Source organism: Callorhinus ursinus, unplaced genomic scaffold (genome assembly GCF_003265705.2).
Source record: "Callorhinus ursinus isolate GAN/ISIS: 27379988/994484 unplaced genomic scaffold, GSC_fseal_2.0 scaffold5, whole genome shotgun sequence".
NCBI classification, from domain to species: Eukaryota; Metazoa; Chordata; class Mammalia; order Carnivora; family Otariidae; genus Callorhinus; species Callorhinus ursinus.
This window is the reverse complement of record NW_027397067.1, coordinates 69,659,415-69,669,085: the sequence shown is the minus strand read 5'-3', so window position 1 is coordinate 69,669,085 and position 9,671 is coordinate 69,659,415. Positions and strand designations below refer to the sequence as shown.

Sequence of the window (9,671 nt, the reverse complement as noted above, 5' to 3'; positions counted from 1 at the left end):
TGCCCGGCTCACACCACCCCTCCAGTTCATTCTCCGTGCTGCTCCTCCATCTCACAGGCTCACCCCTGCTCTCAGCCTCTATCCTGGCCTCCCCAGGGCCTGTAACAGCCTCCTCTAGACCAACCTCCTCCACCTCCTTCAAGGCTGCTCCAAGGTCGGCGTCTAGAGGAAGCGTGCCCCGACCAGCCAACTTAACACTGCAGCCCACCGCAGCCCTCCAGACCCTCACCTGCTCTACCGGCTCCCTCAGAACGCATTACCCCCTAAGACAATTAGCGGGACGCCTGGGTGGCTCAGTCGGTGAAGCGTCTGCCTTGGGCGGCTCACGTCATGATCCCGGGCTCCTGGGATCAAGTCCCGCATTGGGCTCCCTGCTCAGTGAGGAGTCTGCTTTATTTATTTGACAGAGAGAGAAAGGGGGGGGGGGGGGGGGGGGAAGAGAGCGCAAGCAGGGGGAGCAGAAGAGGGATGGGGAGAAGCAGGCTCTCCACTGAGCAGGGAGCCCGAAGCGGAGCTCAATCCCGGGACCTCAGGATCATGACCTGAGCCGCCCAAGCGGACACTTCATCGACTGAGCCACCCAGGTGCCCTCAACATATGAATTTTGGAAGGACACAAACATTCAGAGAATATAAATACAGCAACTACCACTTATTTACATCATAACGACCACATGCCAAGGCTGGTGCTAGGGACCTTACACCCAAGGGCACGGCGGGGCCAGAACCACTCTGCACCGAGTGGGTGCGGTTTTTGCCTTCACCTGTCCCACTGTGTGGCTTGGACTAGAAAGGACGCCGCAGGAGGGCAGGGATTTTTGTCTCTTTCCTTCCCTGCTGGATCTCCGGCAGCTAGAACAGTGCCCAGAACACAGCAGCTGCTCAGCAAACGAATGAATGGATCCGTCGGTCTTGAGCAGAGAAGCAAAAAGCTACCTGGAAAAGGGAGTCCTTTTTTTTTTTTTTTAAAGATTTTATTTATTTTTTTGACAGAGAGAGACACAGTGAGAGAGGGAACACAAGCAGGGGGAGTGGGAGAGGGAGAAGCAGGCTTCCTGCTGAGCAGGGAGCCTGATGCGGGGCTGGATCCCAGGATCCTGGGATCATGACCTGAGCCGAAGGCAGACGCTTAACGACTGAGCCACCCAGGCACCCCTGGAAAAGGGAGTCCTAAAGAATAATCGGTGACAACTGCTCTTCTGTCTGCTTCAAGGGCTTACTTCCTCTGTGCAAAGTGCTCTGCACCATCCCCAAGACGGCAAAACCATTCTCCCTGCATGGCAGCTGAGAGGGTAAGTCACCTGCAAAGACAGGATGAGGCCTGAGGGGCACCCCCCCATCCCTGTCCTTTCAGAGACCTGCTTCTGCAGCTTCCCTGATGGCTCATCTCTTTCTTACTTATAACTGCCAGGCCTTTTCTCTTGCAAAGACCTCTATGAAGTCACTGCCATCTTATCATCTGTGTCACCAGTGTTACCTTTACATTAAAATGTATTCAGAAACCACTCCTCCAAGCAGCCACAGGAAGTAATAAAAACCCAATAATTGCAGCAGTAATATTAGCTAACTTTTACAGAGGGTTTACTAGGAGCCCAGGCACTCTGCCGAATGCTGATCATCCCCTATTTCCTCCTCACGGCCAACTTGTGAAGCAAGTGCTTTATCGTCCCCATTTTATAGATGACAAAACTGAGGCTTACAGAGGTGAAGTAACTTGCCCCCAAAATACCCCTGATCTGCACTACCTCTTCTAGGCATTACCCAGACACCTCCAGCAGCTAGCTGGTTTCCTTCTCTTCCTTCAGTGTCCATTCCCGCGGGGCAAACCCTCTACTTCCCCCCACTTTGGGCGGTTTCATCTCTTACTGACAATGACTGTAGCCTGGGGGCTGCTCGATTCCTTGAAAACAAAGCAGTCCTTGACAGTCACCTGATTCAACTAAGACCCAGGGCTAACACATCTGTCTGGTGAAGATGACCACCGGCCCCTCCTGACCCCACCCTCCCCTGCTCTCAAGCAGCTCATGGTCAACAAGGGAGAAAGTGGCAGGTAAACAAGTAATCTTGGGGCTTATAGATTACCCCACCAGACGCCAGCAAAACAATACCCTCTACTCTACCTTCACCCCCCAAAAAAGAGGAAGAGAAAACAAAGGAAAGACAAGTCAGATTTCTGCCAGTAAAAATGACTGAGACCATGTTGACCTCGTGAATATTAAGTCTTGTGTTTTATGACCCACGGTGTTATTGTTTTTACTGACAGGATTGCGAGAGGGGCCACCACAATCTTTGTATGGGTAGGTTCAGTAGCTGTAGGAGCTGAACACACTCAGGATAAAGGCAGGGACTCAGAGCAGTTGTGGGGAATGTGAGGGAAGGGGAAGGTTGGCTGAAAAGAACCCTATCTCCCATCTGCTGTGGATTTTGATAGTAATTAAATGCTGGTCACAAAGTCAGGCAGGGTGTCTGGATGTGGCACTTTACAAATACTCATAGATTCTGCACTATGTCTGAGCCTCCTGCCCGGGGCCCCAGGGGCTTTGTTCCCCAGACTCTGGGGCGAGAGCTCTCCAGACACTAAAGGTCTGTCTGAGACTCCGTGGCCCCACTAGGAGCAGCCTGCTCCCCCAGGGCAGAAAGAGGCCGGCAGCCAGAGCAAGGGGTGTCTTTGTACAAGATGTGACCGTTTCTATCCTGCCTGAGTCCCCCTGCTCGAGGCCAATAAGCATCCTTTGCTTATTTTTAATTTCACTGCCCTCTTACTTCTGGAAGCAGGCCCTGGGCCAAATCCTGATGGCTATGTTGCTCCCCAGCTGCGTGACCTGAGGGGCAATTATTTTCAACTACTCTGAGCTGTGGGTTCTTCACCTGCAAAATTCTGGTAATAATAATAATCCTATTTTATATGACTACTGGGAGATTAAGTGAGGTAATACATTTAAAGCATTCAGAACGGACGCTGGCCCACAAGAACCTCATCATTGCTACACATTTTATTATAATTGCCTAGTAAGGTTGTAAGGGGCATACAATGCAAAGAACATGCTTGGCATGATATACAATTTCCTGTTATAGGAACTACTATCATTATTATTATCTGTTATTCTTACTACCTTTATTAGTTCCATAGATTACTTGGAAAAACAGAAGAGATGGAGGAGGCACCTATCAAAGGACCCTCTGAGCAGCATTCTCCAGTAAGACCTAGAATTTCTGAGGTTTACTAGGGAGACTGTCAATGGGGCTCATCAATGTTGCTCTGTTCCCACCTTGGATCCGGGTCTCCCTACAGACGCGGGATACAGAACAAGGGAGTCCTGGTCTCTTAAAGAGATCACAAACCAGCATCAGGAGAGAAGGAAAAGAACAAACACAAGGGGAGTGATGTGTCTACAGCCAAAGTGAAAGGGAATACAAAATAAAAAGCCAGAGCATCCAGGAGGGCATCTGACATCAAACAGACACAGTCAAGTGCGGCCTTTAACAGGCCCATGGCCACGTCCCCAGACAATACGGACCAGCAACTACCTAAGGTCCTCGGCTTCCTCAGGAAAGGGCTGATTTGCCATTGGTCTGGCCAAATTCAGGGACACGAACACACAGAAGAAAGTAGGGGTGTTTTATCATCCAGGAGACTCCTGAGCTGAGCTGTCCGAGAAAAGCGTCCATCCCAGGCAGGCAGAAGGCCCCAAACCCAGCCAGCCTGCCTGCCTGCCATTCAAGAAGAAAAAAAAGCGCCGAAGCACGTGGATTGACTGATGTGGACAGGGAGAACCCATCCGGTTTTCAGACCAGCAATCACAGGGACCAGTGGGGGTCAGAGATCTCAGAACTGAGAAAAAGAACTTGGTCCTTCCAGGCCAAAAAAGCTCCAGCCACGGACAGAAAGAGCACACCGGACAGCATGGGGGGAGGGGGGGGTGGAGATGAAAGAAGAGAGAGGAAAATCTGAAAAAGCAGCTGATTTCATCTACTTTCAAGAGAAGCCCGGTTTATGCAATATTCTGCACTCAGAGTAGGTAAAGCAACAACAACAATAAACAGCACCCTTCACCAGGCCAAACAACAACATGACCACCTAATAAACCCCCTCTAGGAGTTCAATGGGTACAGCATTATGGTCGCCCCTGTACCCACCCAGCCTTTCCATCACCAGACCCACACAAGGAATTCCAGTCCGGCCCTTTGCCAATGGCTCAGACCACGAGGAGTCCTCACCTCTAAGATGTAACTCCCCTCAAGTCGTGGAGACCAGGCCACGAGGCTTTGCCCAGCCAGCGATTCTGTTTGTCCTTCCGCTGCTTCCAGGAAGGTTTTTCTCCTAATAAAGCTTTCAGGAAGTTCCACTCAGGGTTCAGAGGATCCATACAAGCACCTTTTCCACTGGTTAGAGTTTTATAAAGATTTGCTGTGACCACAGGACTGTGTCAAATGAACAAGCCTCAACTTGTCAACGCCAGTATGCAAAATAGGTCTGCAACATCCTATGACTAACAGCAGAGCAGATACTGTCCCTCCGTCCTCCAGGCCCCCGCCCACCCACCACACACAAACACACGTTTTTCTCCAGCCTTTGCTTCCTCCAGCAGCGAAACAGCTCCAGGAGGCAGGGCTCACAGTGGTGAAGTGGGCCAGAGGGGGTTGCCAGCCTCTTTGGAAAACATAAGACCAGAGAGGAAAACCAAAACTTCCCCCTCTAGTCCCTAAAAACCCTCACAAGTGATTTCTCCTCTTCTCTCATCTTCTAGAAGCCAGGGGCTCCAGTGAGCAGAAGAATATTCCATGCTTACAGAGTATCAGGAAAATCCATAGTGTATCCGGGCACCGGACACATGCAGCCTCATGGCTGCCCTTCCTGAAAGTCAATACCCACCCCCAACACTGGCAAAAATAAGAGCACGTTAGTCTAGGGAGAGTAAACACAATTACACCAACAAGCCATCCAAAAAGAATGACCATGAGAAGGGTGTGGGGGCACCCAGCAAATCTGTAAATGCAATGCAAAAGCACAAAAAGTTTCCAAAAACAATTGCTGGGTTTTTGAAAATCCCCTGGTGGGGGAGGATAATGGTCAAAGGATGAAGGCAGCATCATATGGTTCACAGACCTCTAGCTTCTCAAAAGGGTCCTCCAAACGACATCTGCGACCCCAAATCGGGACTGACTGGAGGTCTATTTTTAGGTGTTGGGTAACAATACACCTTCCATCAAGTGCACAAACCCGGAATTATCTCATGCATGCATGGCCCATTTGATGTCTCCTCCCCCCCCGCCCCCCACCAACGCCCAAACTCACCGCCACTCTCGAGTCTGGTGATGAGCAAAGTGCACGATTAACAAGCACACATCGGAATCCGAAAGCCCCTTTCCTCTGTCCAACTACTCTCTGCGCATCCCAACCCGCAAGGCCGAGGCTTGCGAGTTCCCAGAAACGCAGAGGGCAAAATTCTAACTTACTGGAAGGTGGATCCCGCTGTGTCTCGGCAGGTCGCCGGGGCTGCCAACATCCTCCCCGCGTGGAAATCCGCTCGGGGGCCCGGGGGGTGTCGGGGCCCGTCCCTGCGCGCGACCCCTCGCGGCCCGTCCGGGTCCAGGCCGCCCCGAGCCCGCCCGGCCCGCGAGCCCATGTGCTCGGCGGCCGCACGCGCTCTGCCCGCTGGAGCGCGGGGCTGGCGGGCGGCCCGTGACGTCACGGCGGCTCGCGCTCGGGCCGCGGGGGAGGGGGAAGCGCGCGCCGCCCGGCCGGCCGCGTGCGTCCTCGGTCCCCGCGCGCCCCGCGCTCTCCAGCCCCGGCTCTTCGCCGCCCCGCGCGCCCCTCCGCCCGCCGCCGGGGCAGCGCCGGGCGCCGAGCGGCGGAGGGCTGCGCGAGGAGGCGGGGCGGGTCTGGGGCGCCTTGACTGCCTAGGGCCCAGAAGACGCTGGGGTTAGGGGGGAGGGGAGCGGAGCGCTGGGCGCCGGGAAAGGGGGTGGAGGGAGGAGCGCTCGGCACCGGGCGGGGGTCCCGGCCGCACTGGCGCCGGGGCCGGAGCGAACCGGCCCGAACCCTGCGGGGATGCCCGCACCCTGGAGCGCCGCCATCTCCGCACTCCCTTTCCCAGCCCCCCTCCCCATCCCGGCGTCCTGGAAGCAGGGAGTCTTCCCACTTGCCGGATGGGGAAGGCGAGGTCTGTGAAATTGAAGGACCAAGATGCTCAGAGCCGGGAGGGAAGACCCCTGGCTCAACTCCGTCCCTAGCGATCCGAGCGCCTCTGTGGGTACCACCCAGCATCCGAGGGCCTGGTGAGAAGGGCGCACGCACCTCCCCACCTCCTTCGACATCCCTCTCCGTCCCCAAGGGCTGAGGTTGACGAACCCGCGTAGAGAGCCGCTGTCTGCACCGCTCCCTCCGCTATAAAGTGTGACAGCCCCACCACCACCACCACTACCACCACCCCTTGAATGCCCAATAGTCCCTCCGAAGGAACTCCGGAGCGCCCGCCTCCTTGCTTTCTCCTCGTCATCCCCGAACTGGACCCATGCAAGGAGCTGTCTCGTTCAGTTGAGCATTTATTGAGCAGCTACGGGGAGCCGATGCCCTGCGAAGCGATGGGGAGGGTCTCAAAGACGAGTTGGGCACACACCAGGGAAGGTCACAGTCTGGTGAAAAGATGGACACGCAAGTGGATGATTTCGGTATTACGGAAGCGAAGGCTTCCCTTGTCTCCCCCACCCAATGCCTACACCCTCTATCATTTCTACCCACCCACTCCTCCCTCCCTCTTGTGTCATATTCAGTTTCTCCTATTCCCATAGCTTCTTCCCGATGTGAATCGTTCTCCTCTCTTGAAAAAGGAAAAAAATCTTCAGCTGATGCTCGCGTACTGCCTGCTACACGTTTATAATCACGGAACAGTTGTTTTGAGCCTGGCTCCTTCGGGAGCTGGACGCCTGTCTGGGCTAAGGTAGTCAAACCTCTGCACCCATCCAACGGGCTGTGGTTGCTGTGCGAACTTAGCCCTTTGATTGCTTAAATGTTCTCCCAGGAATCAAGGTCGTCACCTGGGGGAAGCCGGTATCGGCCTGCTGGATGCCCCCAGGCCACGGGAGGCCCAGCTTCTAATGGCAACCTCAACTCCCCTCCCTGGGTCATGACCCTGGCTACCAGATCCTTCCTGTTAGCTGCCTGCCCAGGGGCCTCTCTGGGCTGAAAAAACACCTTGCCCTACGACTCGTTCAACCTTGACCTTGAATCTGCATGCCCTCTCCGGATCCCTAAATGCACTAATCTTAGATTCACGATTTTCCTTTTTGAACATTCTTCTTTAAAATTAAAAAAAAAAAAAATTCTTTCAGAAAAATGCAAAATAGCTCAATGGCCCTACCTTGAAAAATTAACTTTTTAAAAAGTTTTTTATTTGAATTGAATTGAATTAACATATCCTGCATTATTAGTCTCAGAAGTAGAATTTAGTGATTCATCAGTTGCATACAACACCCACAAAATGAACTATCTTTTACATTTTGGTATATTTGCTCCCAATTGTTTTAAAAAAAAAAAATCATTTGTTTTTGCAAAAGTGATATTAAACATGTGCATTGTAAAAAATTAAAACTAATGCAGGAAAATACAGAAAATAAAAGGAAACCAAAACTTTATCAGCTAGAAATAACTTTCATGAATATTAGATAAATCCCAGACATTTATCTTTTGTGTGTGTGCTATATATATATCCATGTCCTTGGATAAAAGCAGGGTTGACAGAAGAATAGATAGATAAAAAAATAAATCTATTGTAAAATATTAACACCTTAGAGTTGCTTTTTTCAAATTTAAGGTATTTTTCTCTTAAGAAAGGGAAGCTGACAGGAAGCTGAAAGAATTACTGGTACATTTTAAATGTTTCTTTAGCCCATGAGAGATGTTGTTTCCTAAATAATTCTACAAAGGGTCAGAAAACGAGAAGAGAGTGAATCCGGGTCTCTCCATTTTATAGAGCAGGCCACTCCTTCCAGGATGTCAGCACATTCCCTCCTACCTTGCCTGACTTTGCCTCCTGTATCTGTGTCACTGATACTCCATAGCCACCCTCCACTCTAGAGCTGTGATTCCCATGGTTGGTTAGTCTTGGGTCTATAATTAAATAATCTCATGCTCACGTCCGGTCCTTTGCTTTTCCACATCCGCTTCCTTGTCTACAAAATCATCCACTCGTTTATCACACGTTACAGAGCCCCCCGTGTGTGCCTGGCACACACTAGTCTCCCAGACTTTATGGCAAGCTCCCTGCTCTCAAGGGGCTGAGGTTCGAGTAAGAAGAGGTGGACAAAGAAGCCAATAAGCAAGATAGTTTCAGCAGAGATACATGCTATTGAGTCAGAAAACCCAGGTGAAGGGCAGAGAAGGAGGGTGAGGAGGGGAATTGAGTCTAAATACTAATCTGACCAGGAAGCCAGCTGTGCAGATGGGAGAGCATGCTCCTGGCCTGGGGGATAGCAAGAGCAAAGGCCTGGAGCCACAGGAAAACAGGATCATCAATCATTCCACAAAGGCTGTCGAGTCAGACAGCAAACAGTGGCGGCCATCCTTTTCTAGTGGGTCGGGAGTCACATGTCTTCAGCTCATCCTTCTCTCCCCAACACCCACTCAGTAAATATATGGAGAGCCGATGGGTGAATGAATGTGCGGCCATCCTGGGTCTTTGCCGTAGGAGAGGGGAAACGGCCAGGTGCAGCAGAAGCACAGAGGGCGGCATCTCTGGCACAGGCTGAGAAGGCTCCCCAGGGGAAGTGGAGACTGAGGCAAAACTTGAAAAACAGATTAGAGTTTGCCAATCCAGACGAGGAGGAGAATGGGGGTATTTGAGCAAAGGGAGAGACAAGTACAACATGCGGGTTTGACAAACTATAAGCGATTAGCTATGGCTGGAGGATAAAATCACCGTTGAAGGGGGTGCCTGGGTGGCTCAGTCCGTTGAGCGTCCAGCTCTTGATTTCAGCTCAGGTCATGATCTCAGGGTCCTGAGATAGAGCCCCGCAAGTGCATAGCCTGCTTAAGATTCTTTCTCTCTCTCTCCTTCCCCCCACCCCCTTCTCTCTCTAAAAACAAAACAAACAAACAAAAAAAAACCACTGTTGGAAAAGTGTGAAAAGGTAGTGAGGACAGAGAAGGGTAGACCAGATTCTGAGGGGCCTTGAGTTCCAAGTAATTTAGCCTTTGTCCTTAAGAAAAGGGGAAGCCCCTGAGGACCTTTGACCAGGGCTGAGACACCAGCTGTCTTGCTGGGTGGAAAGACTACACTGACTGTCATGCAGAGAACAGATTTCAGGGGGGACCTGACAAGAAGCAAGGAGTCCAATTAGAAGGTGGCAGCAGAAAGTCCGGTGAGAAAAAGATAAAATCCTGGATCGGAGCAGTTGCCTTGGGAATGGAGAGAAAGGGATAAATACAAAAAACATTTAGGCAGATAAACCCACTAGATGAAGCAGTCTGGAGGGAAGGGGGAGGGAAGGAGGAATCATGGGGGAGGGCGAGGTTTCTGGGTTCAGCACAAGGGGGTTGATGGTCTGTTAATTCAGATGGGGCATACAGGGAGAGGATGAAGATGTGAGTGGGGAATTGGGATGCCCTTGATTGTGGTCTGGTTGACTTAAACAAACCGTTGGGCCTTCCAAGTGAAGTCCAGGAGGCAGGCG

General features: G+C 51.8%; 1 long non-coding RNA gene across 6 annotated transcripts in view; it reads right to left on the bottom strand.

Moving 5' to 3' along the window:
* Positions 1 to 5,648, bottom strand: part of LOC112823393 (uncharacterized) — a 379,174-nt gene extending 373,526 nt beyond the window's left edge. For all 6 annotated transcript variants that reach the window (XR_012378344.1, XR_012378347.1, XR_012378345.1 and 3 more), the window contains exon 1: positions 5,457 to 5,648. This is a non-coding gene — a long non-coding RNA (uncharacterized lncRNA). The remainder of the gene's footprint in view (positions 1 to 5,456) is intronic.
* Positions 5,649 to 9,671: the final 4,023 nt, after the last annotated feature.